Source organism: Orycteropus afer, unplaced genomic scaffold (assembly GCF_000298275.1).
Source record: "Orycteropus afer afer isolate SDZICR_OR568_19922 unplaced genomic scaffold, OryAfe1.0 scaffold00067, whole genome shotgun sequence".
Taxonomy (NCBI): Eukaryota; Metazoa; Chordata; class Mammalia; order Tubulidentata; family Orycteropodidae; genus Orycteropus; species Orycteropus afer.
In genome coordinates, this window is record NW_006921654.1 from 12,073,848 (window position 1) to 12,086,545 (window position 12,698).

Below are 12,698 nucleotides of genomic sequence, written 5' to 3' on the forward strand. Positions count from 1 at the left end.
TTGGCCCGTTGCTGGAGATGGAGGAAGTGGCTGTCGCTCAGTAAGTGAAGTCCCAGGAGTTGTGGGTGTGGTTGTGTCTTATGCGGATTGTTGTTGTCTCTCACTCAGTTAGACACAAACTACAATTGACTGTCCATTGAAAAACTAAAAGCCCATGGACATAAAATCAGAATGTGTAAATTATTGAACAATAACATTAATTTCAATGCAAGTAAAAGTTTGCTGACAATAATTAAAAAATGGGGTAGGGGTACATTGACGGGGAACTGCCAGAAATTCAAGCTGTATTCAGAAGAGGATGTGGAAAGTGCAATATCGTTGCTGATGTCATGTGGATTTTGGCTAAAAGCAGAGAATATCAGAAAGATGTTTACCTGTGTTATATTGACTATGCAAAGGCACTTGTATGGATCCTAACAAATAAAGGATAACATTGCAAAGAATGGGAATTTCAGAACACTTAATTGTTCATGAGGAACTATCACTCTTGCTACCCTGTAATTCAATGTCTAGAGTGATCTTTTAAAATTTATAATATAAATTAGACGATAATATTTCCCTCTTAAAACTTTTGATGACTTAGCATGCACTTAGAATAAGACCTAAACCTCTTAACCTGGCATACTCCAGCATCAGCTCATTTGTTATCTTCATTTATTTATTCCTGCAGTGTTATAGATTCTTTCACTCATTTAGCAAATCTATGTTGAGCACTGTTCTGGAATTTGAGGTTATTTCACTGAACAACATGGCCTAAATTATTGTTTTCTTGGCACTAATATTTGATCTGTACGGCAGTGATCTGGCAGGTAGATACAAACAATAAGCAGGAGAAAGAATGATAATATGTTGACTGATAGTAATGGCAAAGGTTGAATGATGACAAAACAGGGAAGGTTTAGATAGGGTGTGTGCATGGAAGGCTGAAAATACATAAGCAGCCAAGGAAGGCTGGAACTGAGAAGTTGATATTTGAGTAAAGAGTTGAAGGAAGAGGGGGTACAGTCCTTAGGGGAACCTGATAAAGAGAATCCCATGCTAGGAATGAAAAAGTGCAACATCTTAAGGCAGTGTGTCAATATCTACAAATAATTTGCTGGTGATTTGATTGGAATTGAGTTGAATCTATAGATCAAGTTGAAATGAATTTATGCCTTCACATTATTGAGAATTCTAATCAGTAAACATAGAATCTTTCTCCACTTATTTAGCTCTTCGATGAATTTCAGAAGAGTTTTGTAGTTTATTGCATATAGATCCTGTAGGCAGTTGGTTTGAGTTAGACCTAAGTATTTCATTTTTAAAATACCATTACAAATGATAATGTTTTTGAAATTTCAAATTCTAATTGTTCATTACTGGTATGTAAGAAGCAATCAACTTTTGTATTATTAATCTTCTATCCTGCTACCTTTCTTTTCTCACTTATTAGTTCCAGGAGGTTCATATATTTATGTATGTAGGTCACTTCTGTGGAATTTTTTTCCATAGGCAATAATGCCATCTGTGAATAAAGATAGTTCTGTTTCTTCTTTACTGATCTATATACGTTTTATTTCCTTTATTTGCCTTATAGTACAAGTGAGGACTTCCAGTGCAACATTGAACAGAAGTGGGGGGCTCAGGAGAAAGCATCCAGTTACTCACCATTAAGTGTGATGTTAGCTGTAGGTTTTGTAGGTGTGCTTTGTTAAGCCGAGGAAGTTCCTTTCTATTCCTAGTTGCTGAAAGGTTTTATCATGAAGGTTGTGTTGGATTATATAAAATATTTTTTCTGCATCAATCATATGACCTTATCATCATATGACCTTATCATCATATGACCTTATCATTTTTCTCCTTTAGCATGTTGATGTGGTAGAGAAAATGATTGAATGTTGAACCAGCCTTGCATACTGGAAATAAATCCCAAATGGGCCTGGTGTATAATTCTTTCATACATTGCTGAACTTGATATGCTAATATTTTGTTGAGGGTTTTTGAGTCTATGTTCATGAGAGATAATGGTCTACAGTTTATCTTTCTTTAATGTCCTTGTCTGCTTTTGTTATTAGGGTAATGCTAGCCTCATAGAATGAGTTAGGAAGGGTTTCTTCTCCTTACATTTTCTGGAACATTTGGTATTTGGAGAATTGGTAAGATTTCTTTCTTAAATAGAAGAATTCACCAGTGAAACAGCTGCACCTGTCCTTTTCTTTTTTGGGAGCTATTATTGTTGATTCAATTTCTTTAATAGATATAGACTTATTCAGAATTTTATGTTTGTGTGAGTTTTGGCAATTTGTATATTTCAAGAAATTGGCCCATTTAATTTAAATGATTGATTTGTGGCATAGAGTTGTTCATAATATTGTTTTTTACCCACTTAATGTCCCTGAGATTACTTGTGATGTCCCCTCTTTCATTTCTGATATTAGTAATTTTTTGTCTTTTTGGTTAATTTAGATAGAAGTTCATCAATTTCACTGATCTTTTCAAAGAACCAAGTTTTGATTTATTTTCTTTGTTTTTCTCTTTTCAATTCCATTGATTTCTGATTTGATTTTTCTTTTCTTCTGTTTGCTTTAAACTTAATTACTCTTCTTTCTTTAGTTTCCAGAGATAGAAGCTTAGATTATTGATTTTAGAACTTTCTCCTTTTCTAACAAATACATTTAATCCTATAAGTTTCTTCTAAGCACTGTTTTTCCTGTATCCTACAAATTTTGATAAGCTGTATTTTCACTTTCATTTAGTTCAAATATTTAAAAATCTCTCTTGAGACATCTTCTTCTACGTGTGATATTTAGAAGCATATTATTTAATTTCCAAATGTTTGGGGATTTTCCAGCTATCTTTCTGTTAATGATTTCTAGTTTTAACTCCATTGTGGTCTGAGAGCATACTTAGTGTGTCTATTATTATTTTAAATTTATTAATATGTGTTTTAGGGCCCATAGGTTCATCTATCTTGGTGATGGTTTCATGTGAGCTGGAGAATATGTATTCTCTTGTTGTTGGATGAAGTATTCTATAAATGTCAGTTATAGCAAGTTGATTGATAGCGCTGTTTAGGTTAACTATATCCATATTGATTTTCTGCCTGTTTGATCTATCAATTACCGAAGGAGGGGTGTTGATGTCTCCAAGTATAAAAATGGATTTGTCTATTTCTCCTTGCAGTTAGGTAAGTGTTTGCTTCACACATTTTGATGCTCTGTTATTAGCTGCATACATGTTAAGGATTGTTATGTCTTCTTGAAGAATTGATGCCTTAATCATTATGTAATATTTCTCTTTATTCTTGATAATTTTTCTTATTTTGAAGTGTGCTCTGTCTAAAATTAATATAAACGTTTGAGCCTTTGTTTAATTAGTATTAGCATGATATATCTTTCTGAATTACTTTACTTTTAGGCTATCTGAATTTTTATATTTAAAGATAGTTTCTCATGGACAAAGGGTTTTTTTTTTTTTTCAGATATACTCTGACAATCTCTTTCTTTTAATTAATGTATTTAGACAATTTGTATTTAAAATAGTTATTGATATTGTTGAACACATAACTACCATTTTTGTAACTATCTATTGTACTTCTAGTGCGTGAATCACTTAATGTGGCTCTTTTGGCCAAGGTCTTTGTGACTCCCACCAGACGACTAGGTGGGACTATGCAAATGTGAGGAGCTTGTGGCCCCCCAAGGGTATTGGATAGCTTGTTAATAATGTAAGTAAAGTACATGGCATTCTTGTGTGGGTGGGACAGTGAAATAAGGTGGAACCCTGTATGGAACCTTAATGTGGGGATTGGTCAGTTTTGCCATCCCAGAGGTGGAAAAGGGGTATCTTATTACCATTGAGAAAGAAGAGCCAGGAATGGAGCTCATCCTTGGACCTGAGATACCTGTGCTGAGATGGCCGAGAAACAGCAGAGATAGCAGAAAGATGGCAGAGAGACAGTGGCAGCAGGGCAGCAGAACCAACAGAACCAAGATACTGGCATGGGACAGAGTAGCAGTCTTCCTGGCCCACAGACCAAGAAAGCTGTGGGCCTTCTGGCAGGAGCTTGCTGAGGAGTCAGGTGCCCCTTTGGGCACCTATTGGCAGGGGTAAAAGAGCTTTGTAACACTGTCCTAAGCAGGGCAGAAGCTGAGGCCAGAGAGAAATGTGCCTGTGGCATGGCTGAAAAGATGTCCTGATTGAAGAATTATATCCTGATTTGTTTCTAATCCTGAATTGTAGCCTGTTACTTTCCTAATCAACCTTCTAATCATGAATTTTGTCTGTGAGTTCTGTGTGGCCATTACATTGAATTACTGAACTCAGCAGAGAAGTAGTGAGTGGCATGGGAGGGATGGTTGGTGAACGAACTGGTAAAAGGGTTGGAGGGTGATGGCATGTCTGATCTACACCTCATAAGAATAAACCTTGGGCTGCTGATGGTGATTTTCTCTCCCATTTGTGAAGTTAGAGGAGGTCAGGTGACACCTGGTCTGTCTCCTTCTTATACTTGTCCTTTCTTTTTTGTGTAATCTTCACCTCTTTTTCTGATTTGTGTTTAATTGAGCATTTTATATGATTCCATTTTATCTCCTCACTTGGAGTATCTGTTATACTTCTCTTACCTTTTTTAGTGGCTGCCCTAAATTTTGCAATATACATTTATAACTAATCTAAGTTCACTTTCAGATAACATAATACCACTGCACCTATATTGAAGGTAACAAAACAGAGTGTCCCCGATTCCTCTTTCTTGTCCTTTGTGACCTTTTTGGCATTCATTTTACTCATTCATATGCTGTAATTACCCCCCCCCTCCAAATTTTAACTAATATTAATTTACACAGTTATCTTTTAGATAAGCTAACTATAAGGAAAATAAGAGATCTTATTTTATCTTCATCAATCTCTTCTCCAACCCTCTCCCCTCTCTCACCAATAAAGTGAAGAGAAACAATTAAAACAACATAATGTTAGGTTTGGGGGACAGTGAGGAAAATGGACAGCGCATAGCTAAGGCTTTGCAATGCATTTGGGAATAGAAAGTTTAGATCCACATGGAGTGGAAAAGGCAGAAAGAGTTTTAGGGAGTGGAGTGTAGAGTAGTCAATTAATTTGTAATAGAGTTGTGGTAGACTAAAATGGAAAGACAGGCGGGAGATAGTTTGTGGATGACGTAAAATTCAGTCATTTTGCTATAGACAATGAAGGAAAATGAATATATCTGAGAGGGGTGTGGAAACAATAAAAGGAGCAATTTTGGACAACTTGTCTGCCATTGCTGTATTGGGTGGTAGGCAGGAAACACATGGGAACAGAAAACTATCATGGATTAAGACATCCATAATTACATATGATCAAGGGCATCAGTTTAGGATTCAGCCAGATGAAGATTGAAGTTTCATCTTGGTCTCTTGATAGCTTTCAGATCTTAGGCTTAATTAGTATGCTTCCATTTTTCCATCTGTAAAATGGGAATAATTGTACCAAACTCACAGCAGTATTACGAAAGGCGTGTGTGAGTGTGTCTGTCTCTGTGTCAGCATGCAGCCTTATGCTCTCCCTCCTCACCCCCTAAACTCTTAATTGTCCTTCAGCTCTTACTTAGTGATCTGCCATAAGAGAAGCCCTTCCTCACTCTCCCAGCAGGTTCAGTCCTCAGTTCATGCTCTCATACTACTGTGCAGTTTTTCTTCATTACATGTAATGTAGTTCATACATGTATGTTTATTTTTTAAATTATCTGATAAGAATCTGTCTCTCCACTAGAGCTCAGTGTCCTTAAGGGCAAGGGAATGTAGATCTTCTGCCATACGCTTTGTACCTTCAGCAACTGAGTGTTAGCACATAATAAGCCTTCAAGAATTATGAATTAAAATAAATGGAGGAGTGAATGAACATGGAAATTACTACTCATGGAATATCAATTTTCACTTTTGAATACTCTAATTACTACCCAGTTAAGTGCAGCTAACTTCTAAAGCACTGGATTAAAATGTTATCTTCTATATATACTAATGAGTAAAATTTGAAAAAAGCCTCAATTATTTCAAGGTCACTGCAAGTCAAGCCAGTATTTCCTCAGGGAATGAATGATGCTGTACAGAGATCATATTTCAATTTGGAATGAAATATTTACCTAGGAATAACTTAATGATTTTGTTATTGATTATATAGAAATCAGCTACCTTCTAATGCTTCTTCTCATATTGAACAATATTTGTATTTCTGGTATTTCACTGAAAAATCAAATAATGCTTTCACTGGCTTTGAGGATTTGAAGATAAGAATTGACTCAGATTGGAGAGCTATATCTATATATATCTTCACATTATCTACCACTCGGGATAAATAATTGGACAATGCTTTAATTATGGTTTTTCTTAACAAACCAGCTTTTTACATTAATAATTTATTGAGAGCTCGTTGCTAGGCACCGGAGTAGGTCCCAGGCTCTGTGCTTTATTTAAATTGATATATACCACATGAAAACAGTCCATGATTTTAACTTCTCTTTGTAACAGGAAGAGTTCTGAAATGTAAGCAGTCTTTGATTTCTAGTAAAAGGAAAAAATAAATATACTTTCTATTCCTGTGATAATTGTCTCATTGCTAACATCCCATGGGAAGAAAACATATAAATAGGAGCCTAATTAATAAATGACATTTGATTTGTCCAATTGACTGTTGTTGTTGTTGTTATGTGTCATCAAGTTGGACCCAACTCATAGAGACCCCTCCTTGGGTTTCCAAGGTAGTATCACTACAGAAGTAGATTGCCCCATCTTCACTAGTCAGTGACAATATAACATCATAGCTTATGAATCATGTTAACTGGTTAATGTTAAAACCCCCTGTTATTGTTAAACATGTATTGAAAGAGAGGGCGAGATAGGGGTTAAAAATCACCTCTATTGCCCTTTTGCATTTGGATACCCCAGAGAGTTACGTATTTTTTAAGCCTCTTTTGTTGGCCCGTGTTGCTAATATTTGCCTCCCATTGTTATAAGATGCATGATTCATTCGTTCTATCTTCATATATATTTTTAAATTTTAGAAATTTGTTTGACAAGGAGGCTTTATTTACGTAAAAACTGGAAAAGTTAAAGAAACAAATTTTGCCTAATCAGTGAGGTGACAATTTTCAATAATGCCTTCCCTTTAGATAGCTGGTTTTACTGTATGTTTTTGAAGTTGCCATGTTAAGATCTTCTAACTTTCTGAAGTTCTCGCACATAAAACTTAACTGCTATGTCTTTTATATTTGTTTTTATTCTGTTGAGTATTCTATCATAAACTGAAATTACTTGTAAGTATTTAGCTAGAATATTGCTCACCTTCTTTTAAAATATTGTTACAAAGGCTTAATCTAGGAGTTCCAAGATATAAGTAATAGGTGTTCTAGGAAGTGCAGAAGAGAAGAGACAGAATTATTCAATAATACAAATTTCTCTACAAGAGCTAAGGGACCTGGGTCTTCAGATTATATATGCACAGTAAGTTCCAATGAAATGAATACAAAAAACTCTCACTTAATCATTTCATTGATTGAATAGGAGCCTCCACACAATTTCCTAGGGAGAAAAAAAAAATTCCTAGAACAGAGAAAGGAATTATAATGGTATCAGAAATTAAACAGAAAATGAGATCGTAGAAAACAATTATTGAGTAGTGCATTTATGATTCCGAAAGAGTGGTTTTCAACCTTGAATTCTGTGCCCTATAAAATAAAATGTCTCCTAGAACACTGACAATATCACACATGCAAGTACTTAGAAAACCTATGCACTATCTACTGTTCTGTAGAAACTTAATTGAGGGTGTGAACTAACAATAATAGAGGAATAAACACAAAAAGAGGAAGACAAGGAGATAGAAATCCAACCGGGGAAAGTAGTCAAGGGTTTTATCCAAGGATGATAGCCATACATAGGCTTAGAAATGCAAACATTTAAGATTGGTACAGATCATCAGGATACTGTTCATAGTAGAATAGAAGGCCTCTTCAGTAAAAACATGGGAATTATAACATACCTGATCTGATGGAACTTTAAGAAAGGATTTTTTGTAAGAAGACCATGCATGAAGAAAAGGAAGATTGGAGCCCACAAGAAAACTTCTAGAGCTGATAGAAGAATTTGGCAAAATTGCTGGGTACAAGGTCAACAAACAAAAATCAGCAGGGTTTCTATTCACCAGCAATGAGAAATCTGAAAGGGTAATCAGGGAAACAATTTCATTTACAATAACATCAAAGATAATACAATACCTAAGAATAAATCTAACCAGGGACATGTAGGACTTATACAATGAAAACTATAAAACACTGATGAATGAAATTAAAGAAGACTTAAATAAATGGAATGATGTTCCATGTTCATGGATCTGAAGACTCAATATTGTTAAGATGTCAATACTACCCAAAGCAATCTATAGATTCAATGCACTACTGATCAAAATTCTTACAGCTTCTTTACAGAAATAGAGAAACCAATCTTCAACTTCATATGGAGAGGCTTCAATCAGCCAAAATCATGCTGAAAGAGAACAAATTGGAAGGACTCACTTCCTTGATGTTAAAACATACTGTACAGCTACAGTAATCAAAACAACCTGGTAGTGGTTTAACAATAGGTCCATAGACCAATGAAATAGAACCGAGAGTCCAGATATAAACTCACAAATCTATGGCCAACTGATTTTTGACAAGGATGCTAAATCTGTTTGATGGGGAAAGAAGAGGAAATCAGTGGTGTTGGGACAATTGGATTTCCACATGCAGAAAAATGAAATAGGATCCTTGCCTCACACCAGGCAAAAAAACAAATTTAAAATGGATTAAAGACCTAAATGTGCAAACTAACACCACAGAATTCACAGAAGACATAGCAGGGGCAATGATATGAGGCCTAACTTTCAACAATGGATTATCTAATATAATAACAAAGGCACAAATGGAAAAAGACTAAATAAATAAATACCAAAACGAAACCAAACTCACTGCCATTGAGTTGGATCCGACTCATAGCAACCCATCCTTGGGTTTCTGAGGCAGTATCTCTACGGAAGTAAATTGCCCAATCTTCCTTCTGAGGAGTGGCTGGTGGATTCGAACCGCCAGCCTTCTGATTAGCAGTCAAATGCCTTAGGCACTATGCCACCAGGGTTCCTAAAAGTAAATAAATAGGACCTCATAAAATTTAAAAACTTTTGTTCATCAAAAGACTTTACCAAAAAAGTGAAAAGACAAGCTACCAACTGGGAGAATATCTTAGGAAACCATATATCCAAAAAAATCTCATAACCAAAAATATATAAAACTTTAACAACTTAACAATGAAAAGATAGATAATGCAGTCATAAAATGGTCAAAAGACTTGAATAGACATTTCACCAAAGAGGACATTCAAATGGCTACCAAACACATGAAAAGATGTTCAGTCATTAGCCATCAGAGATGCAAATCAAAATCACAGTGAGATGCTATTACATTCTCACTGGAATGGCTAAAATAAAACAAAAAATCAGAAAATAACAAATGGTGACAAGGATATGGAGAAATTGGAACCCCTTATCCATTGCTGGTGGGGATGCAAAATGGTACAGCTGTTGTGGCAAAGAGTGTGATGTTTCCTCAAAAAACTAGAAATAGAACCACCATATAATCCAGCAATTCCACTCCAAGTTATATACCCAAAAGACTTGAAGGCAGAGGCTTGGAAGGAGAGTGGTACACTAATGTTCACTGCAGCACTATTCACAACAGCCAAAATTTGGAAACACCTAAATGCTATCAACAGATGAATGTGGTACATACCTACAATGGAACACTACTCAGCCAGTGAGAGAAATGAAGTCTTAATACATGCTCCTATATGGATGCAGATAAGTGAAATAAGCCAATCACAAATACAACCAAATATTGTATGACCTCATTTATATAGAAAGACAAGAAGAGGCAAAGGTACAAAGACCAAAGTTTTTAATGGTTACTAGGGGTGGGAGGGAGAGGGAAAGGGAAGGTGATGGAAAAGTCTCACTGATTAAATGTAGGGTTGCACAGCTGGTTATTGTAATTGCTGTCAATAAGTTGTATACCTGTAAAAAATTGAATTGGCAAAAGTTTGTGATAGATATACTTACAACAATGACCAAAAAAAAAAAAAAGAGTAGATGCTGAGGCTGCCTATATATAACCAGACAACGCACAAGACTTAGTTCCTTGTTTTGGAGGTTTAAGGTTATAGTTTCTTTTCTTCTTCTTTTTTTTTTTTTTCTTTAAATTGTGCTTTGGGTGCAAATTTTCAGAACAAAATTTGGTTTACATTCAACAGTTCATGTATGTTTGGTTTCATGCCCTGATTACCATCCCCCAACCCTAACCCACTCTCTTGCTCTCCCTGCCGTATCATCACCCCCTCCCTGTGCCCTTCTTAGTTATTCACTCCTGTCTGTCCAGCTTTCCCTCCTTGTGAATGCTGCCCTTCTGGTGCCCCATGGCCTATTGCTCCAAGGGTGGGTACATTGCCATGGGTTGGGTGTTATACATGTAAATCTTTCTACTGTTGGCCTGAGAGCCAGTCCTTGGGAGTGAGTCCTATCCTGGGTCTGAAGTGTATTCCAGAGTCATAGGCTTGGGGGTCCAACTAGACTCTATCCAACCAATAATTCTGGCCATTATTGTGCCTTTTAATTTTGTTCCATGTTTTTCCTCCCACTGTATCCAGGTTCTCCAATTTTGAACCCTTTCCAAATGGTTAGCATTGGTAGCTGGGCACCATCTAGTTCTTCTGGTCTCAAGGTCCATCATGTCCTAGGGCTGATTGTTTCCAAAATGGGTGCATTTTCTTCACTCTTTTTTGCTTCAAACAAGAGAAGACCATTAGCTGCATCTTAGATGGCCACTTGAAAGCTTTTAAGACCCCAGTCACTACTCATCACAGTAGGTTGTGGAACAAGATTTTTATGTTTTATGTTGTGCTAATTGAACCTGGTGTCCCCCAGTACTATGGTCCTGAGTTGGCAGGTAGGGTCATAGTTTCATGGCATTTCCCAGTTAATTGGCCTAATAACGTATTTAGTGCTTCTGTTCTGCCTCCTAGTTCGTTGAATAGTGCCTGGGGTCTTTAAAGCTTGCAAGTAGACATCTAAGGCATGACCATTGGTCTCTATTTACCTGGAATAGCAAAGGAAGAAGGACAGTTAGGAATAGGAGGAGGATATGGAATATATGACTAACTGATGCCATGAATAACTGCCTGCTTTGCCATGAGACTAGAAGAGCTGGATGGTGCCAGGCTACCATTACCGAATATTTTGATCAAAGGTTCCGTGGAAGAATACTGATCAAAAGGGGGAATTGCAAAACAGAATTTCAAATTCTCATGGACTTTGGACTTGCTGGAGCCGTGGAGGGTAGATGAACAACTGAAACAATTGCCCTGAGATAATCTTTAAGCCTTAAACTAAAAAATATCCCCTGAAGTCTTTCTTCTTAAAACTAAACAATAAAAAGGTCTGCCTTGAACATTATGCTTTTTTAAGAACTATCTATATTGGTACCCAGAGGGAGTGAGTAGTTGGACCTGTGGGCTCGGGACCATAGTCGCAGGGGACATCAAGCTCAATAGGCATAACATACTACACAAAAACATTCTTCCACATCCTACTGTGGCGAGTAGTGACTAGGATCTTAAAAGCTTGCAAGTGGCCATCTAGGTGCAACGATGGGTCTCTTCTCACCCAGAGCAAAGAAGAATGAAGAAAACCAAAGACACATGGAAACGATAAGTCCAAGTGACTGGTACACTGTGATCAGCCTATATGACTGATCCTCAGCCTATATGACTATAAGACCAGAAGAATTAGATAGTGCCTAGCTACCAGTGTCAACTACTCAGAGGGGGATCTTTGTAGGAGATCCTGGATAGAGTGGGAGAACAATGTGGAATAAAACTCGAAAACATTAAAAAAAAAAAAAAAGGGACAAGTTTTTCTGGTCTGACAGAGCCTGATGGAACCACTGAGACTATGGCCCCTAGCTGCTCTTCAGGTCTGGAATTGAACCTACTCCTATGGCTTCCACTCAAACAAAAGTTATAGGCATATGAGTTGAACATTTACCTGAGATAGATACACTCCTTGGAGAGAACAATCATGGGAGAATAGAAGGGCTGTGCATGCACAGGAAGACAGCTCAGGGGGCAGGAGTGCATGGAGGGAAGGACACAGGGAAGACGTAACCATGGGGAGGAAGTGGGAGGGGAGTTGTTGCATTGTGGTAAATTGTAGTGTACGTAATGAGACGTACGTAAGTGTATGTGAACTGCTGTATGGAAAGTGAATTTACTCTGTAGACTTTCACTCAAATCACAATTTAAAAAAAATTAAAAAGAAAAACAACAATATTGTAGCAAATTGAAAACAGCAACTTGAAAGACCAGATAGGAACCTTAAGGGGCACTGAGTTTATGTTAATGAGTAAGGAACAGCTCCTAAAGGAGGGTGAGAAGGGCTGCACAACTCGAAGAATGTCATTAGTGTCACCGATGGCCCCTGGAGAGACGTTGAGTTGATGTACAGTTTTCTGTGTGTATCCTCAACAACAGCAATGTAAGTCAAATAGAAAAAAGCAGAAAAAACACCATTAAAAACTCAAGGAAAAATACAAAGCAATAAAAAGAGGAAAATAAAAAACGATCTTACTTGGCTCTGCATTG